Source organism: Bos indicus x Bos taurus, chromosome 15 (assembly GCF_003369695.1).
Source record: "Bos indicus x Bos taurus breed Angus x Brahman F1 hybrid chromosome 15, Bos_hybrid_MaternalHap_v2.0, whole genome shotgun sequence".
Lineage (NCBI taxonomy): Eukaryota > Metazoa > Chordata > Mammalia > Artiodactyla > Bovidae > Bos > Bos indicus x Bos taurus.
This window is the reverse complement of record NC_040090.1, coordinates 33,114,573-33,127,100: the sequence shown is the minus strand read 5'-3', so window position 1 is coordinate 33,127,100 and position 12,528 is coordinate 33,114,573. Positions and strand designations below refer to the sequence as shown.

Genomic DNA, 12,528 nt, shown 5'->3' with positions numbered 1-12,528 from the left:
TCATAAGTAACTCATTCTTAAAACCAACACAAATACAGAATAAATTATTCTTTCCATTCTGTTTGTGTATTGGCTTAATTTTGGACAACAAGATGTTAATCATTACCATACTCATTTAATTTTCTCTACTGCTTTATGAGTCTATCTTGCTCCTGAAATTAAGGCTTCATTCAGATAGCAAGTCATACCTTACTTATCTTTATTTATGTATATATCCAAAATTCCTGACATCATCAGAATGGAATGGGATGAAGTAGGAACCAAAATCAAATGATAATTCGAAAGAAACATTTGTATGTATTTTTGAATTCCTCTGTCTCCATGAATAGGCATGAGATTCTGGAAGAACTTCTCAAGTATGAGGACCTTAAACCACACTGGAGCTAGCCACACAGTCTTCTGCTTGCTGGGCATCCCTGTCCTTGAAGACCACTACATGTGGATTTCCATCCCCTTTGTTATTTCCTATGCCACTGCCTTGCTTGGAAACAGCCTGTTCCTCTTCATTATCCTCACCAAGCACAGCCTCCATGAACCCATGTTCCTCTTCCTCTGCATGCTGTCTGGAGCAGACCTTGTCCTCTCTGTGTGCAGAGTCCCTCAGGCCTTGGCAATCCCCTGGTTCCATGCTGGAGAGCTCTCCCTGGATCGCTGCATTTGTCAGGTATTCTTCCTCTCTTCCACTTTTATTTACAAGTCTGGGATCTTGCTGGTGATGGCATTTGACAGCTACACTGCCATACGCTACCCCCTGTGATACACCACTGTTCTTACACATACACTGATAGGGAAAATTCATATATCCATCTTCCTAAGAAGTTATTGTACAGTTTTACTGTAGTATTTCTTCTGAAAAGACTGACTTTTTATAAAAGTAACATCCTCCCAAACACTGCTTGTAAACATTGTCCTGGCAAAAATTTCCTGCAATGATATCCAACAAAATGCTGAAGAAGGAAATGGCTATCCATTCCAGTATTCTGGCCTGGGGAATTCCATGGACTGTATAGTCCATGGGGTCATGAAGAGTCGAACACATCTGAGTGACTTTCACACAGAACATCTGGTTTGATTTTTTGTCCTAATGTCGACCTTGGTCTTAGATGTTGTGCTAATCTTTGTTTCATATATGCCTATTCTCCGAGCTGTCCTCCACATCCCTTCCCAAGATGCTCCTCACAAAGCTCTCAACACGTGTGGCTCCCATATCTGTGTCATCATCCTCTTTTATGGACCTGGGATCTTCTCAGTTCTCACTCAGTGGTTTGGATACCACATTCCACTCCGTATTTACATTCTTCTGGCCAATGTCTATATTCTTATTGCACCTACATTCAATCCCACGGTTCATGGGATTAAGACCAAGCAGATTTGGGACCTGGTAGTTCATTTGCTCTTTCCAAAGTAGATATGACTATAATAGTGGAAACTACCCTTGTGCTTTCCTCAGTAATGCTCATCATGCTTTAGGTTAGCTTTTGTATCAAGATGTGGAAGGGTACAGTGGAAATACTAATCAAATAATCTGTATCTTGTTGTCATAGAGCAATTTTATCAGGGATGGGTTTGTAAATGTTTCTTGCAATGTCTTTAATAACTCATTAGATATCAGTGCCTTTGGGGTCTTAGTTCACTTTCTTATACATAGAATTCATAACTAGATTAGTTCACCTCCCTACTCCTAGGCTGGAGGTTAGAATGTAATGACCTGGAAACAGTGACCTTTCCTGGGTAATTGTTAAACTCTTATTTATTAGGGTATTCTATGCTTTGAATGGCTACATTTGTTTTATTCCTCTCATTCAGACATTTTCCTGCCATTTGCCCCCATGTTGTAGCTTTCTTCATATTTTTGCTTTGTAGACAATTATAAAATTCATATATATCTTAAAATTCATATGTATTCACCATTAATGCAATGTTACCATAAATAATGAACATATGTATCAGTAAATCTTTATCCTTTCAAAACATTAAACATAGCAAATGTTTACTAATTCTTTCATTTTATTTATATTATCAACTGTTTGGAAGAAAGTATTCAACATGAGAGCAAATACAGTACAAACATGTAAGAGTACACTGAGCAAGCACACATGAAAAACACACTGATATATGTAGAGGTGTAGCCAATGTGGCAGAGTCGGAAGACCCTAAGCTCACCTGCTTCCATGGGCAATCCCAAATTGCAACCATTTACAGAACAGCTATCAAGGAAAATGACCCTAAGACCAGCAGAAAAGCATCTCCACAACTAAAGATGTAATGAAAGAACCACAACAAGATGCGTAGTGGTGTCCTGTGTCTCCTGTATTGCAGGCAGATTCTTTATCATTGAGTAACCAGAAAAGCCCAGGAGAAGGAGAGGGTAGGACAAATTGAAAGAGTAGCATTGACATATATGCACCACCATTTGTAAAATAGATAGCTAGTGGGATGCTGCTGTATAACACAGGGAGGTCAGCGTGGTGCTCTGTGATAACCTAGAGCAGTGGAACAGGGAGGAGGCGGGAGGGAGGCTTAAGAGGGAAGGGATATATGTATACTTATGTCTGATTCACATTGTATGGCAGAAACCAACAAAACATTGTAAAGCAATTATCCTCCAATTAAAAATATATATTTTAAAAAAGGTCTCTCTATTTTTCTGTATTTTCTCTCTCTTCTCCAGTTGGATAACTCTGTTGAAAGATCTAGGGTCTATTTTTGCAAGTGGGGGCACCTTGGTCCAGGGGTAATGCATTTGTAGTTTTGTCTTATGTGGAAAGATTCCCTTTGTACAGCCTATACTATTTTTCATTCCTCCCAGCAATATTTGAGAGTAACTTAGTCCTCACACGATGCCTTCAGACTATATTGTCAAGCTTTCAGACATTTTCAGTCGGATAGTGTTTCCAATAAGGCTGACTATCTGCACAGATGAATACCAATAATCCTTCCCTACCCAACCCCTCCACTGTCCACACAAGCCAATTCCTCCTTCATGAGGTGCAGTCTGTTCCCCACTCCCTTGCACCTGTGATCGCCTCATGACTTTTTTTGGCCAGTGGAATAATGTGGAAGTATTATATCCTCTGCCCTGTGGATTCAGAGTGAAGTGAAGCAGGAAAAACAATCAGAAGGGGGATATATACATCAAGAAACAACTGAAATGAGGGATTTTAAATAAATTAACCATGAATGAAGCTACTGACACACATATTGTTAGGCTGTTGGCTCTTGGATACAAAGTCCAATATCACCCAAAGCATGAAATACAACTTGCTCTGACATACCCACAGCCATGTCCACGTGCCCTGTCAAAGAGTCCCAAAGCTATCACTGGCATACTTAACATATCTTATTACATGTACATTCATGTCTTTCAACAATTTGCATTCAAATGCTGCCACTTCACCTACAACAACCATCTGAATATTTCATTTGCTTCTGTGTCTTAACTGGAATTACATTTGTCTAGTCAAGAAATCACTGTGTATCTGGTAGCACATCTAAATCTTTATTTTTCCATTCCTCACACTTACAAACATATTATTGTTAGTTAGCAGAGAAGGCGATGGCACCCCACTCCAGTACTCTTGCCTGGAAAATCCCGTGGATGGAGGAGCCCAGTAGGCTGCAGTCCATGGGGTCGCTCAGAGTCGGACAGGACTGAGCTACTTCACTTTCACTTTTCACCTTCATGCATTGGAGAAGGAAATGGCAACCCACTCCAGTATTCTTGCCTGGAGAATCCCAGGGACAGGGGAGCCTGGTGGGCTGCCGTCTCTGAGGTCGCACAGAGTCGGACACGACTGAAGCGACTTAGCAGCAGTAGCAGCAGCATTAAAAATGACAAATTTCCCCTCCCTTTAGCAAAACCACCAACACCAGTGGTGTTAATACCACTGGAAACTATTCTCTCACCATATTTAACAACACCTGTTCTAGTCCCAGCCCCCCAAGTCTGGGTTGTTTTTTTTTTAATGGAGTGCCAGAAGTCCTGCAGAGAATGTACCAGCACTCTGGTCCAAACTGTGGCTGATTTTGGTGGATCTGAAGCTGAAAAGACCTTGCCACTGTGAGGAGCATCCTAAGAGGCTGGTAAAAGGACCATCCAACGGCAAAGATCAGGACTCAGCATCCTGGGACTGCAATCACCTTGAGGAAGTCTGGAAAATACCTTTGGAATGCTGCCGGCAGTTCATGAGTGCGTGCATGCTACGTCACTTCAGTCATGTCTGCCTCTGTGCAACGCTATGGACTGTAGCCTGCCAGGCTCCTCTGTCCATGGGATTCTCCAGGCAAGAACAGTGGAGTGGGCTGCTATGCCCTTATCCAACCAGCAGTTCATAGTCCTGGCCAAATTCTGTAGGTCACATACCACTCCACGTAAATGATCTCTGTGTTCCCATCACCCTCTCTAATCTGTCTCCAACTCTCCACACAAGGAAGCCCCAGGTGCTGCGGGTTTCAGGAGGAAACATGAACCCAGTCAGCCTCCCAGCAAACTTTTACTCACCTTCTGTTATAATTCACAGAAACTCCAGCAACCAAAAGTTCACCCACTCAATGCCCACAATGTTCAGGGTTTTGACAACTTCCTCATCTGCATTTTTCTAACTCTACAAGAGACACCAGCTTCTATAGTTCCACAAGAAATCTACCACTAGATCAAAATGTGAAACACTAAATTCACCAACCTTAAAGTTCTAACTCCCCAAACATTTTTATATTTTTATGACGTTTAAGGCGACTTAGACAAACCATGTTCCACAATCTACTTTATCCCCCATCCCATTTGTTTTAATTTATTCACAGACACATTGTATGTTTTTAAGTAAATTTTAAAAATATATATTTTGGTCTATAGGTGATTTAGAATGTTATTTTAGTTTCTACTGTACAAGAAAGTGAATTAGTTATACACACACTCATACATATCCCCTCTTTTCAACCTTCTTTATCCATATATATCTATATAGGTCACTACAGAGTGGAGAAGAGTTCCTTGTGCTATAGACAAGGTCCTTGAGCACGTGCAAGCTCCATCACTCAGTTATATTGGATTCTTTGCAACCCCAGGGACTGTAGCCCACTAGGCTCCTCTGTCCATGGGATTCTCCAGGCAAAAATACTGGAGTGGGTTGCCATGCCCGCTTCCAGGGACTTCCAGATCCAGGGATCAAACCTGAATCTCTTATGTCTCCTGCATTGGCAACTGGGTTCTTTACCACTAGTACCACCTGGGAAGCCCAGAAAAGGTCCTTATTGGTTTTCTATTTTATATACACTTTATATTTTGTAATTAATCACTGTTATCTCTCCATTGCAGTACCTGCAGCATTTTAATTGTCTGTCATTTTTGCCATCCCTTGCCCAAACACATAGGAACTCAACTAGCATGAAGAAAGAACTTTTTAGGAAAGAAGGTGTTTTCTCCATGGAATTCACGTAGATTCAACAATAAGAAACCAGAGGGTTCACTTTGTAAGATCCCTGCACTACCACAAACAAGACAACACTTTTTCTATAATTCAGAGGGTTTTATTTCATTTTACTTAATGTCAGGAGCTATTTAATTGAAAAAATCATGATGGGATCTTAGTAAATGCCACCCATAATCTATGCTGTTTCTCTTAAGATTGGCATTAGTAAAAGACATACAATCTAAATATAAATATATTTGTAAGTAAAAACAATTCACTAGAATGACATCTCAATAAAAATTTACATATTTATATAAAACTACAAAAGAGAAAAAAGGATATTGTTTTAAAATGATGAAATAGACAAGTTTCTTTCCTGATTATACTGAACAAAACACACCCACCATTCCATTATAAGCCTTCATTAGTTGATCTGAAAAGCACAGTCCTTCAGGTTCATTTCCTTGCAGAGCCATGTGAGCACTGAACTGTTCCCTCCAAGTCAAGTCCCCACACCATCATCCCTCATGTTCGAAGGTTTTTGATGGCTTCCAGTGATTCAAGTTCCATTATCCATATAACGCATTTCCCCTGCATTTCCTTGCTTGGGTGGGGTGCAGCTGAAAAAAATCATAAGGATGGCTTTTAGCAAAAACGGCTTTGAGATCCTTGCACAGCAAATACCGCCTAGCCCAATGTCCAGGCACAGGTTCTTACTGACTAAGAAGCTGAAGCCAGACAAGATCTTCAGTAGAAGGAGACCATGTGCAGAAAGCTCTTGCCTGTTTCCCACTGGGCTGCCAGGAGCACCTCAACCAGAGGGTCTTCCACATAGTCCACCTGCTGGAGGCATTCGCAGAGCTCACAGATGGTAAAAGACCCAACGGTGGCATCCTGGGGGTCTTCGTCCATATGTCAATGAGAGGATTCCTATTCTCCTGACAATTCTTTATGTGAAGTGACTAGACACAGGTCCCATTCATAGCAAACCCAACCAGCACAAAGATCACCCATTCAATACCAAAGATATTCAGTGTTGTTACATTTGCCCAACTGCTTTTATCTACACCCTCCCCCAAGACAGCAACTTCCCAAGATCCATCCAGATCTCTGCACTACATCTAAATCTGAAGCAGGACACTCATCAACCTTCAACTGTCAACCCTCCAATCTTTTGTTATTTTTGCAGCTCTAAGGACTCTTAGACAAACCATGTCCCACCATCCATTTCATCCAGTCCCATTCCCTTTAACTTTTCCATGGACACTTTCTATGTTGAGTTTCCTCACTGGAGTCACTCCTTTGGAACACCAGCTGCACTTTTACATGCTTTATCATATTTGCCTCCTCCATACCCCTACAGACAGGAAATCAACCAAAAATATTTTCTCAATTCCTTCCAGTGAATGTTCTGACAAAAGTAAGATCTCCTGGACAGATCATTTCTCTCTCTTATAAAGGGAGAGAAATTTCCAACATTCCCTATTTCCATTTTGTGTTCCCATCATTGGAGATGATCATCTCAACATACCATCTGATCCCCTTCCCATTCCTCCCTGACTAACTCAACATCAGATGAAAGACTGACCTTGAAGCTCATTAAATCTACCCAGAAAGAAACCCTCACCTCCCTACCGCCAGCACTGCCCCATGTGGATAAGTACACCCCGTCACCAGTGTGGAAAGACAGAAAATTGACATTGTTTCTAAATTCTTCCCTCTCTCTCCTCTTCAGCATGTTCTGTCCTTTCAACTCCACCATCTTCCTATGATCCCACAGCTTCTCCCCCTGTCCAGAGCTTCTACCTTACTGCTCAATCCACACTTCTCCTCGGGAAATCCTCTACTAGCTCATCCCATGCCACCAGGTCCACCCTTGCTCCATCCTGCCTTTGCTCTGTAAATAAAGTCCACATCAACCTTCTGACATAGCAAGATACCTCATTCAACCAGGACAACTCCCCTTTCCCGTATTTTCTCCTGTAAGTTACACAAGCCTAGGTGTCATTGCTGGTCAGACCCAAGATGATTCACTTCCCTACAGATAGAATCCATGTTTAGAGGAGTTCAATACTCAATGAACCTTTTATGCATGAAGAAAATCCACTTGAGGAAAGAGCGCTTTACCCTGTAGAATTCATTCAGCTTGAACAGTAAGAAACAAAAGTGTTCCTTTTGTAAGATCCTACCCCTACCAAAAATTAGGAGATCCATTTTCTATAAACTAGAAGCTTTTATTTCATTCCATGAATATTGAATTGAACAGATTATGCTGAAATTTTAGCAATCAATGCCTACTATTATCAAACCTGAGTTTCTATGAAACTTGCAGTTACCAAAATACATACAATCTAAAAATAGATTTCTAAAGTTCAAACATTAAATATAATCCTATCTCACTAAAAAGAAAAATTCATTTATACTGATGCACAATACAAAAATGACAAAGGAAATTGTATTAAAATGATGAAATAAAAACAAATGATGGAATGGAAATGGTGTGGGGTTTGTTTGTTCTTCCCAGAATGTCCTTCAGTGCATCACTGGTCCATTGTAAACCTTGGTCTCTTGATGTGGATAATGGAGTCCTCTAGGTTAACTTCCTCGAAGAGCCCTGTGAGCCCTGAAGTGTTCCTTCCAGGTCAAGAATCCATACCATCGTCCCCCACCGTAGAAGGGCTTGGATGCCTCCAGGGCATTCATGTTACTTTTGCAGAAAAAGATTTCCTTCTCCACTTCCTTCCCAGGCTGGAGTGTACCTGGAAAAAGTCATGTAGATGGCTTTTAGCAGAAAGGCCTTGGAAGCCGCTTCTGACAGAAAATAACCACCTAGCCCAAAGTCCAGACACAAGTGCTTACCAAGAGGAGCTGCAAGCAGACAAGATCCTCAGTAGAAGCAGACCGTGTGCAGAAAGCTCTTGCCAGTTTTCCGCTCGGCTGCCAGGAGCACCTGAACCAGAGAGTCCTCCAGGTTGCCTGCCTGCTGGAGGCGTTCGCAGAGCTCACAGATGATCAAAGACCCAAGCGTGGCGTCTTTCGCGTTGTCGGCCATGTCCACGTTGATCACGTGCACAGGCTGGAAGGTCTCCTGCTCTCGGACCCACAGCTCCTCCACCACCCTGTCGTAGACACTCTCCGCACAGGTGAAGATGACGTCAAAGCGATCTCGGCACTCTTGAAGTCTTTCCGGGCGAGGAATTCAACCAACAGCTTTTCTGCATGTGGATTTTCTGGCAAAATAAGTTCACCTGGACAAATCATTTCTCTTTCTTTCAAAGGGCTCCTAAATCTCCCTACTTCAATTTTGTGGTCCCATCATTGGAAAAGATGATCTCAGCCGACTCCTACTCCCTCTCCATTCCTGACCGTGACTCTCCATCCTCAGATGAGAGATTGATCTTGAATAACACTGACTCTACCAGGAAAGAAAACCGTCATCTCCTTACCACTGCCCCCTTCAGATATAGATGCACATGCTCACATGTGGGGAAAGACAGAAATTGAGAGTGCTTCTATATCCATCCCTCTCTCTTCTCTTCATCAAGTCTTTTCAACTCCAGCACCTGCCTCTGCTCCCACAGCTTCTCCCCCTATGCAGAGCCACCTCCCTACTGCTCAGTGCACTCCTGTCCTCAGGATGTCCTGTACTCCCTGATCCCTCCAGAACCATGGCACTCCATGCCACCTACACGGATAACAAAGTCCGCACTTACTTTCTGATAGTGAGTAAACTACTTCACCATCCCAACTACCTCTCCTTTATTTTCTCCTGTGAGTCATATAGGACTTGGTGGCACAGCTGTTCAGAACCAAGAATGTTTCACTGCCGAGCAATGAGGATCCATTTTCAGAGGAACACAAAACACAAAACAACAAATGTTTGAAGCAAGAAGTAAATTCTCAAGAGAAAAGAATGCTTTTCTACATGGGATTTATAGGCTTTGAAAAAAAGGAAATCAAGACACCCAGTTGGTAAGATCCATCCCCTACCATAAATGAGAAGACACATTTTCTATTTTTTTCTTTTTATATAAATTTATTTATTTTAATTGCAAGTTAATTACTTTACAATTTTGCATTGGTTTTGCCATACATCAACATGAATCCACAACAGTATACACATGTTCCCCATCCAGAACCCCCCCTTCCACCTCCCTCCCCATACCATCCCTCTGCATCATCCCAGTGCACCAGGCCCAAGCATCCAGTATCATGCATCGAACCTGGACTGGTGATTCGTTTCATATATAATATTATACATGTTTCAATGCCATTCTCCCAAATCATCCCACCGTATCCCTCTCCCACAGAGTCCAAAAGACTGTTCTATACATCTGTGTCTCTTTTGCACTCTTGAATACAGGGTTATCGTTACCATCTTTCTAAATTCCATATATATGCATTAGTATACTGTATTGGTGTTTTTCTTTCTGGCTTACTTCACTCTGTATAATAGGCTCCAGTTTCATCCACCTCATTAGAACTGATTCAAATGTATTCTTTTTAATGGCTGAGTAATACTCCATTGTGTATATGTGCCACAGCTTTCTTATCCATTCATCTGCTGATGGACATCTAGGTTGCTTCCATAACCTGGCTATTATAAACAGTGCTGCGATGAACATTGGGGTACACGTGTCTCTTTCAATTCTGGTTTCAGTGTGTATGCTCAGCAGTGGGATTGCTGGATCATAAGGCAGTTCTATTTCTAGTTTTTTAAGGAATCTCCACACTGTTCTCCATAGTGGCTGTACTAGTTTGCATCCCACCAACAGTGTAAGAGGGTTCCCTTTTCTCCACACCCTCTCCAGCATTTATTGCTTGTAGACTTTTGGATCGCAGCCATTCTGACTGGCGTGAAATGGTACCTCATTGTGGTTTTGATTTGCATTTCTCTGATAAGGAGTGATGTTGAGCATCTTTTCATCTGTTTGTTAGCCATCTGTATGTCTTCTTTGGAGAAATGTCTGTTTAGTTCCTTGGCCCATTTTTTGATTGGGTTGTTTATTTTTCTGGAATTGAGCTGCAGGAGTTGCTTGTATATTTTTGAGATTAGTTGTTTATTAGTTGCTTCATTTGCTATTATTTTCTCCCATTCTAAAGGCTGTCTTTTCACCTTGTTTAGAGTTTCCTTTCTTGTGCAGAAGCTTTTAAGTTTAATTAGGTCCCATTTGTTTATTTTTGCTTTTATTTCCAATATTCTGGGAAGTGTGTCATAGAGGATACCTTTTCTTAAATTAAAGAGTATTATTTTGATTTATTTCATTTTGTTTTGTTTAAATAAGCTACATAGTTCAACAAATAGGGCTTGGATTTTAGTAATAAATGCGACCATGGAATACACCAATTTATAATTTTGTTTCATAAATACGCTATTGGATTAAACAAATCATGCTTGGATTTTCCCCAAAAAAGCTACACATGATCTACCCTGAGTTTCTAATAAAGCAGGCATTCATCAAAGACATACATTCTAAAAACAAAAATATTTCCAATTCAATATAATTTCCACTCAATGTATTCCTATCCCACTTACACCACGCCAAAAGGACAGAAGGAAATTAGTATCCATATAGATCAATAAAATAGACATTGTTCCTTTTTCTCAGAATATCCTTCAATGCATTGCTTGTCCTGGGCTCTGTGATCAGCCTTGATAGTCCATCCAGAAAAGAGAGTCCTCGAGATTAACCTCCTTGCAGAACCCTGTGAGCACTGAGTTCTTCCTTCCAGGTCCAGTTCCACACTGTCGTTCCCCACATTGGAAGGGTTCGCATGTCTACCAGTGTTCCATGTTCCCCGTGCCGTGTGATGCTCTCCTCCTCCACCTCCTTCACTGGGTGGGGTGTACCTGACAACAGATCATACAGAGATGGCCTTTAGCAGAAACGGCTTTGAAGAAGCCTCTCCCAGAAAATACCCAGCAGCTCAAGAGTCCAGGCACGGGTTCTTACCAACAAAGGAGCTGAAACCAGCCAAGATGCTTCCTCAGTAGAAGCAGACCGTGTGCAGAAAGCTCCTTCCTGTTTTCTCCTTCGCTGCCTGGAGCAGCTCGGCCAGACGACTTTGCGTGTCATCTGCCTGCTGGAGACCCTGGCAGAGCTCACAGATGATCGAGGCTCCAAGGCTGGCTGCCTCCAGGGTGTCGTCTATGTCCACGTTGACGACCAGCACAGGCTGCCAGGTCTCCTGATCCCTGGCACACAGGTCGGCTACCACCCAGTTATAGGCCCTCTGCCCACAGGTGAAGATGACGTCAAAGGGATCTGGGCACTCTTGAAACCTTTCTGGGCCAGGCTTGATTCTCTCATTTCTTTTCAGGATGTGTAAGACTCCATTCCTTTTGTAGCGCTTTTGGTCTTTAGAGGAGAGGTCGCTGTGCATCTTCTTGTAGGACGTGGAGAAGTCGTAGAGCACGGGTGGCTTGCGTGCCCCTCCTGGGAGCCTCACGTGGGATCCGGCTCCAAAAAGACCTGACATGGAACCCATTCTTGCTGAGGACATGGTGGGCTTCCATGCTCCTGTTGACATTGCTCATGCAGACCACGGCCACCCTGAGTGGGGAGGAGGGCATGGCTGCAGCCTTTTGGGACTCTAGCTGGACAGAAGGACTTCAGGGTCTGAGGGGGACTCTGAAGGCCAGAGAGATGACCGGCTGGGTCCAGTTTTGAAATGAGCATTTGAATCAGAGAAGAGAGAAGGCCTTTATATGGGGGCATGGGCCCAAGGTGGGCGGAGACCTCTTGACTGGTGATTGGCTTAACTCTTGAGTGATTGGATTTAGACAGTGGACCCAATGGGGTGACCAGGACAACCCAGTGATCCAATCACCCAATTCAACTGCCAGTAGGTGTCCATCTGGCTCCCTTGCCACCCCAGAGTCCTTTGCCAGGTACAGTTAACCCTGTACGTGCCTGTGTGTATGAGGCTAAGATTGGCAATTCAATCACCTGAATATCTGCTCTCCACCCTGGCCTCCTCCCATGTGGGAGTGTTTTATAGTCTCCGCTTTGTCCTCTGGGTCACATTTGCAAGAGGCTACTAAGCATTTTAGACTTGTCCAGACTACTTTCAGGTTTGTCATCCATCTCTCTAGTGACCTGAGAACATGCATGTGGAA

At 42.6% G+C, this 12,528-nt stretch overlaps 3 pseudogenes; 1 reads left to right on the top strand and 2 right to left on the bottom strand.

Annotated features, from left to right (window-relative positions):
* Positions 1-358: 358 nt before the first annotated feature.
* On the top strand, positions 359-1,408 carry LOC113904894 (annotated as a pseudogene).
* Positions 1,409-8,295: 6,887 nt separating this feature from the next.
* LOC113904893 lies at positions 8,296-8,604 on the bottom strand (annotated as a pseudogene).
* A 2,792-nt stretch (positions 8,605-11,396) lies between these two features.
* On the bottom strand, positions 11,397-11,982 carry LOC113904727 (annotated as a pseudogene).
* Between the last annotated feature and the right edge of the window lie 546 nt (positions 11,983-12,528).